This window comes from Seriola dumerili, unplaced genomic scaffold (genome assembly GCF_002260705.1).
Source record: "Seriola dumerili isolate Sdu_G_001 unplaced genomic scaffold, Sdu_1.0 BDQW01005691.1, whole genome shotgun sequence".
NCBI lineage: Eukaryota > Metazoa > Chordata > Actinopteri > Carangiformes > Carangidae > Seriola > Seriola dumerili.
This window is the reverse complement of record NW_019179946.1, coordinates 86,960-95,202: the sequence shown is the minus strand read 5'-3', so window position 1 is coordinate 95,202 and position 8,243 is coordinate 86,960.

Below are 8,243 nucleotides of genomic sequence, written 5' to 3'. Positions count from 1 at the left end.
GCTGTAGTATGATCTCTTTCTGTATTCTAAGAATTTCTTCCATAATATTTTCCTATAATAATGTGAAGTATAATTTAATGATTTCAATATAGAGACAAACAGACATTCATTTAAAAGACAAAAATAGCTATGACAGTAATATCACTAAATCACATGACCCTTTTAATTTTAAAACATTTTACATGGAGGGAGTCACTGAGATATTGAATACTGGGCATCAGGCTGGTGACAAATGTGCTTATATATTGTGCTCATGTGTTTTGGCTGTCTTAAGGAAAATCCACCTTTTGAGGCCTTAGCTGGGGCTCAGGATGTGCTCAAAAAAGTCTATTGTTATATAGCGACCCACATAAATCTGTCCCCATACCAGTGTGGAAAACCACATCCTGAAGTGTAGTTGTCCAAATTTCCATCATGGTCTGTAGAATTTTACTAATTCTGTGTTGATTTCCTTTCATATCTGAAGATTAAGTAAAAGACCATTTGTATGGAACTGTCTGTGCAGAATCCCATTTCTAAAAACATCTCATCCACAATTTTTTTTTTTTTTTTTTAATTAAACTAAAGATGCATCAGCATACAAAACAACTTTCATCTCTTTCTTCCAACCTACTTAAAGTATACAAAACTTCCTTTGCATTCCAGTGGTCTGGGGCTTGCTGGTAGGATAGCAGAAACTGTATAATGTCAAATGTGCTCATTAAGACATGAAAGGTGCATTGTATTAACATGTATATTATATTCAGTTATAAATAATATCAGAATGGTAAAGTAATATTATTATTAAGCCACAGAACAATATATAGACAAAAAATTACTGAAAAATGTGATATCCTACAGTTATTGTAAATTAGTGTTAACTGTTGTTTGTTTTTATGTACAGAAAGTCAAGCTGAATAGCTGTACTGTTGACAGAATACCATGTTAATATTGTTGTTACTGCGATTGCTATTTTTAGTAATACTAGATTCGTAATACTATTACATCAGTTGATAACAGCTTTGATAAGTTATTGTTTTGAGCAGAAGACAAGAAGTGTCACGTACAGCAAAGAAAGCACAGGCCATGGAACATATTTAACTGGAAATACAGATGGTACCAAGGGCGTTCCGATGTTCATCTCTGCCAAGTTGAGACAAAGGTCGTCTTGAGAAAACATAATTCAGTCACTGAATATGTTATAGTAAATAACCAAGTATTCACCTAAATAGAATTGAATTGCCAATATAAGTATGAGCCAAACATATCAATAAACATCATTTATATTTTTACCCAATTTTTTTTTTATAAAAACAATTGAATCTCCATCAAAGGGTCACACAATAGTCACTAGTGACAGTATCAACCTGTTAAACAACCGTGGCCTTTGTTTGTTGTGGGTGTGGTGTTCTGAAGCCCCCTTCACTGTTTCCTATTCTGTATCCTCACATTGCGTGAAAAAACACTGGGAAGTCCCATAAACATACACGCCATGGCCAAGGACATGATGCATCCTGTACAGTGGACTATCATGGTCCCAAAGTTGTACAGAGGTCATGTATGTAACAGGCACAACACGTGACTGTATTGAGGTGAGAGTTAAATTTACACACTGATGGTTTTTTTGCCAACACACTCAATACTGACATTCACTTAAAAACTCTGTTTGAACCTGGTTGATGGTTTCACAGAATGATATCAGCTTGGCTAGCAGATTGTTGGACAACGTAATGGAAATCACACTCAAGCAGTTTGTATAAGAAAGAGCTGAGACAAACATCTTAATCGTCACCTTCCTTGGGAAATGTGTTTCCCTAGACTGTTCTCGGCTGATAGTGAGAGGAGCTGTCACTAAAATAGGGATGAGACCACCAAGTCCTTTCGAAGGCTGATAAAGACAGATTTAAGATATTTTGACTGTCACACGACAGATGTTCTCCCACAGTCTAAACACCAGAAGAAGTGCTCATGATAATGTGTGAAAGGGAGCAAATGCCTTCAACAGAACAAAAAAGAATAAGGAATCACAAGTATCAACTCACACTTTTTTCTTATTAATATTTCTTTAATCACCATCAGATCTGTGCATGTTCATACATATTTCAGATCTTGTCACAGTATATCCAAATGCTCAGCATTAATTCTGCAAAGCTTAACCTTACAGATTGTTCCTAAATACAATGTCATATAGGTTTTTATAGCCAGTATTGTCATGACACTATGATCTGTTCCAAGTTTGCAATGACAGTTAGCATGTGGGATGTCTTTTACCATGCACGGTAGTACCACATGTGACAAAAGAAAGCATTGTTCGTTAGCCACACCAGCAGCATTGCTCTGGATGTCAATCTCAGTCGGTCAGCTGGTTCACAGCTTTGGTCCAGTCTGAGATAACTCAACAAATATTCAACAGATTGCCATGAAAGTTTGTACATTAGACGCATATATTCATGGTGTCCATTGGATGAAATATAGTGACCTTGAGGATTCCCTGACCTTTCCTCTAGCTAAACAAACAGATCAAATATTTCGCTTTTCTTGTGAAATATATCAACATCTACCTGATGGATTGGCACATTTTGTACTACAGATAAACATTGTATCCTAATGGTTAATCCTCTCTTTTTCTCTTTTTTTTTTCTTTTTTTTTCTTCTTTTGATTGTCATAACAACTATTGGACTGTATGTACGTTCATATTACCCTCTGGATTAATTTTGGTGATCCTTTGGCTTCCTCATCAGGTCAAACTTTTAATTTGTCCAATGCTTTGGTTTAAAACTAAACACCTGCAAAACTGGAAATTAAAGTGTGAGAAGAATAATGAAGTTGAGCCGAATTGAGCGGAAACATGACAGAGTAGTCCTTTCTGGGAACATGTTATCTGTATACAGGACCGTTACGATCAGCAGCTAATGTGTACATAAGTAAAGCCTGTGTTATAAACAGCTTTTCCCTCCCCCATGAGTAAGCTATTCTTACATTGGCATCACGCCCTGATAACTTTACTGTGGGCTTAAATGAACAGGTTCACACCAAGGACAACCAAAACCAAAGTGTCTGTGTGCACTCAACTCATCCAGAAGTGAGACACAATAAGAGAGCACAGAAACCTGCAGTATTTGCACAGTAATGTGTTCACTGAATTATGTAATACTGTAACAAAATAATTCTATTTTTGTATTTATCAGACGTATTCACTTATAATTAAGATTTTTAAAAGCCTAGTCTTTTAGCTCTCCTGCGGTACGTCGGATGATGCCATCAGGACTTTGTTTGCCAAGAATGTTAATGTAAATAACAGGCCTACCCTGTCAGAGAGGGGAGGGAGATGGGAAGTTCTCTTGTATGGAAACCGCATATTTCATGGTGATTATGGCAGAATGTTATCTTTGCATGTGTTTCAAGATTAAAGCGAAATAGATAAGTAATTAAACATAAATGTCTGTGGGCATGTGTGTGTCTTTGAGTGTCCATGTGAGTGAGCAGTCACTCCTTTTGGACACCCTCAGGCTAAAGATTCTCTCAGACTGCTTGCACTGTTAACTTTCCCTCTGGATCCTTTTGGATTAATTACCCAGAAAAAACACCCAAGATATTCACAACATAGAGAAAAAACATTAATATTTTCAGCACATGATCTGCTTAATGGCTTTGTCGACACTTAAATGCATGGCTATGATGAAGTCAATAGAAAGTGGTGAACCAGACAGACTCCCACTTTCCCCATTTTGAACTGATGAGGCTTCCCTGTAAAACCCCATGTTAAAGTAATCAATCATCTTCAAAGTCCAGGAAGAAAATATGGTTTTTCAAATGTAAGTAGAGGGCAAAAGCCACTGCGCAGTGGTCAATTATTTCACACTTCTGGGGCAGCCACAGCAAGGCCCCAGTCTTTCTTTTTCTTTTTTTTGCTTTGCTACTGAACACATGCAACAACCAAAAGCATCTGCTCAGAGGACCTCAGTGACCGAGGGGGCAAAACAGGGGCAGAAGAGTTCAGGGATATAAGAAGATGCCAACCCATTCAGAGCCCTCAACCATAAATCAGTTGAAAGCAGTTCCATAGCTTGAGAGCCAATGAAGTGAGGTCAGTGAGAGGTGTACTACTATTTTTTGGACGTCAGTCAAAAGCCTAACAGCATAATTTGTGGATCTAAATGATATTGTTAACTCTCTGATCGCTACCTCTCAAAGGGCAGATGGTGGAGCAGGTGAAGGGCTTTAGATATGTCGGCATTGAAATAGACAGAACCTTGTCCTTTACTGAACACAGAGACTCTATGTACAAGAATTCCCCCCCGGCATCTCTTCTTGCAGAGAAAATGCTGGAATTTTAATATTTGGAAAGACACCCAGTCCTCCCTATCACATCTTTACAGTTTCTGAAAAACAACCCTTATAGCACTGGACCTTTCACTCTTTGTAACTTATTCCAACTCCTCATCAGCTGTTTTAAAAAACTATATTGGAAAAAACATTCACAACAACTTCTATTAACATGGTAAACAAGCTGGGAAGGAATCAGTACCCTAACACTTGCATATACTGTACATATTATACCCAAACTATTGTATATGCAGCGTCAGTCAAAGGTTTTAGAACACCCCAATTTTTCAATTTGTTTGGAGATTTAATCAATGTAATTCCAGTGACTAACATTAAATGGTACAAAGGGAAGTGGTAAATTGCCCACAGAAAAAAAAGGGAAACTGAAAAATCATGAAAAATTTATAGCAAACAGGAATTCCTTAAGGGTTAGGAAATTGCTTAATATACAGCTTTCCTTCACTGATGGAAGTAAATGAAGCCTTCAAAGTTATGTTGGCGTCACATGAAGGAAGACCAGCACAGTCTCTAGACCTAAAGTGTTGGGACGAACTTTCTGAACAACAGAAACGCCACAAATATGTTCAGCTGCTGGATGAATCAAAAATTTAGATTAAATTTAGTTCAACAAAAATATTGCAGGATTCATCATTTTTAAAATCAGTTGTTTCATTTTTTCTATACTTTAAATTCAAATTAATTACAACATTAAATTATGTTAATTTAAATAACAGCTGGAAAAATTGAGATGTTCTAAAACTTTTGACTGGTAGTGTATATATTTGTATAATATTTATAAACTATATTTTTGCTACATGTATGTTCCACCAGGTTTTTTGCATTAACACATTTCAAGCTTGAGCGCAAACATGATAAACAGATAAACAGATGGTGCTCCGTGCCTAATGAGTACTCTGTGTAATCTCTTGCAGGTTTCACCCCAACATGCAGCGTTTCATTTTCACACATGGTGTTGTATTTGGTGCCCATCACTTTCTAGAGAAGTATGGCAACTTGAAGCATATATCACCAGTGAATATATCGTCAGACTGTAATCAGACACCAAAGACTTGTTTAAATAACCTCTGACTAATAACTTGAGTCATTTTCCTGCAGTTAAACTGTAGGCCTACATGTATACATACCCTATTATATTGGTCATTGTTTCTTCACACAATGGCAATTCAAAGGAGAAACATCCTATTGAAACTGAGTGCACTACTGATTGCATTTTTCCTGTTATGTGTAACATAAGCTTGATGTTTACAGACAGCTGTTTCTAGGACTTTTGGGCTACCGTAGCCTATACAATGCAAACTACAGGGGGACAGTGTGAGACAATAGATATATTTCCTATATCCTATTTATAAAAATTAGAACAGGAGATGAAAAGAGCTCTTGATTTTGTTCTTCAATAGGGTTATTCTTTGAAGTTACCGTACATTTTGTCTGTGTTTGCATTTGCACTTGCTTTTCAGCTTTATTATTTGCATTCTCAAAGCTGTTGTGGCTATTAGACAAAACACCTGCTGGGCTTTACACAGGAGAGGTGTAGACCAATAATGGTTAGTTACAAAGGCATGTGACCTTCAACGCCATACAAAGTGAATGAGTAAACTCTTCAAGGTGCCCGCACTTGTTCCTTTCAAACTGCTCAGTGGCAAAACAAACTAGTATTGGCAGCTATCAGGTGTGTTACGCTATGAATGCGGGACAGGTCAGTGACGGTGTGCTCAGGAAATGTTTTACCCAGATCAATAGAGGCCACATCAAACATTGCTACATGATCCCATCAGATGGTGTATAAATAGCTACTTTTGAGGACATTTTGCTTGCTATGTCAATGCTTACATGTCATTTGATGCCATTTATTCCTGCATGTCATTTAATGCTGTTTTGGTTAGGGGTCAGGGGTTAGGTGTTAGTCAGCAGAGAAATGAGGCAGCATCAAATGACATGCAAAAAGCAAAAAAAAAAAAAAAAGGCACCATCCAGTCCCCCCTATCACATCTATCACATACCGGTTACGAGATAAAACCCTTTTCACACTGGACCTCTTCATAACTCTTCTGCTGTTATAAAAACTATATCAAAAACATTCACACCAACTGCCAACAAGGCAAGCTGTGAAGGAATGATTACCCTAACACGTGCATATATTTGCACTTTACAGCCAAACTGTTGTACATACATGCTCAGTCAAATGTTTTAGACCACCCCAATTTTTCTGTTTTTTATTGAAATTTCAGCAGTTTAATTCCAGTGAATAACATTAAATGGTACTAATTTGATGCAAAAATATCCTCAGAGATGTAAAAAAAAAAAAGACAAACAAAGAAAAGAAAAGACAGACAACAAATGCATAATAAGAGATGCAAAACATCTTCAAAGAGACACAAAACGACTATAAATGACTGCGTTTTGGTCACTATAACCACTCCTCCTGTCCAAACTGGCCATGAAGATATCCCTTCCTAAAGACATTCCAATGTAGAGGATGAAGGACAAAATCCATGGTCATCGTTCTGTGTCAAAATCCAGAATGCATCTAAAATTTAAGCAGCTACAATCTATATTTTTTATAATGCCAGTATATCAAATAACAAAGTGAAAGTCATCACCCAAACATGCAGCAGCCTCGGCTTTACTCAGCTTTATAGCGACTTGAAGTACATTGATAAGCTGGGCCACAACTTTACTTTTTTGGTTCATTCTCACTGCTCCCATAGTGGTTTTTGGCTACAATGTTGCCATGTCAGCTGAAACACTGTTGCATTAACAAGTTGTTTCTGCTGGCTGCAAGTGGCCAAATATATCAGTTATTTCATCTTAAAGCTGAAGCTAAAATGAGGTTTCAAAAGTCTCAGTTAACCGAGTCAAGATCAAGATGATATTTTCCAAAGTTACAGTCCATGTGCTATAGCATAAAAGCCCCCTTTGTGTTTTCTGATGTTGAATTTCTGAGCTGTGGCAGGAGGAGACTAACACAAAGGAGGAATTTTACCTAAAATAACTTTGAAATATACTGGATTCATTTGTCTAACTCAGACTGCTGGGGCTTCGTATTAGCTTTGGTTGAACTTTAGAAGTCATTTTTACAGAGAGCAAGGACTATGGATTTTGTCCCCCACTTACATTAGCCTACAGTTGTGTTATGAAGGGATCTCTTCACAGACAGTATAGACGAGAGAAATGATTACAACAAACCAAGTTAACCTGCACTTTAATGTTTGTTCACTATGGACAGATCCCAGTGTGTCAGGGTTGATTGCACCATGTCTGATATGTTGATCTCTTCCACTGGATCAGCTCAGGGTTATGTCCTTTCATCTTTATACACTCTGTACACCAACAAATGCAGAAATCCCAAAGTGTCAACGTGATTCAGTTGTAGCCTTTAACAGACTCACGCTGGCTACTCCCCTGTAATCGCTGTCACAATCTTATGGTTGACGCTGATGTTATAACTTCCTCTTACAGAAGATGTCCCACTCACTGACAGAATGATTGTATTATGTATTAATAGTTAGACCTGACAGCAGATGATAAGAACAGGCTGCATCACTTAGAAGAAGTGTTAAGCTTCCTGATCTGTGTCATATTTGCCTTTACACATTACACTGTAAAATGTGACACGTTGACCTAACTAATCTAACTAAATATAGCTATTAGTATAAGTTATGGTGACTTCATATCCATGTGTTCAGTTTAGTTAAAATGTAACTGTGCAACTTAAAAATGGCAACTAAAGTTAACTGGCCCTTAAGTGGTAGAAACTTAAGTAAAACAAGTTAGTCTGACTTGTGTGGAAAGTTTACTCAGTAGAGTTTAAGCAACTGATTGCCTTCAATAAATCAAGTAAGGACAACAAAGATCAAGAGGTTCATAGGATTATTTTTGTACATAAGAAAATACAATTTTGAGCATCTTAAGTAAT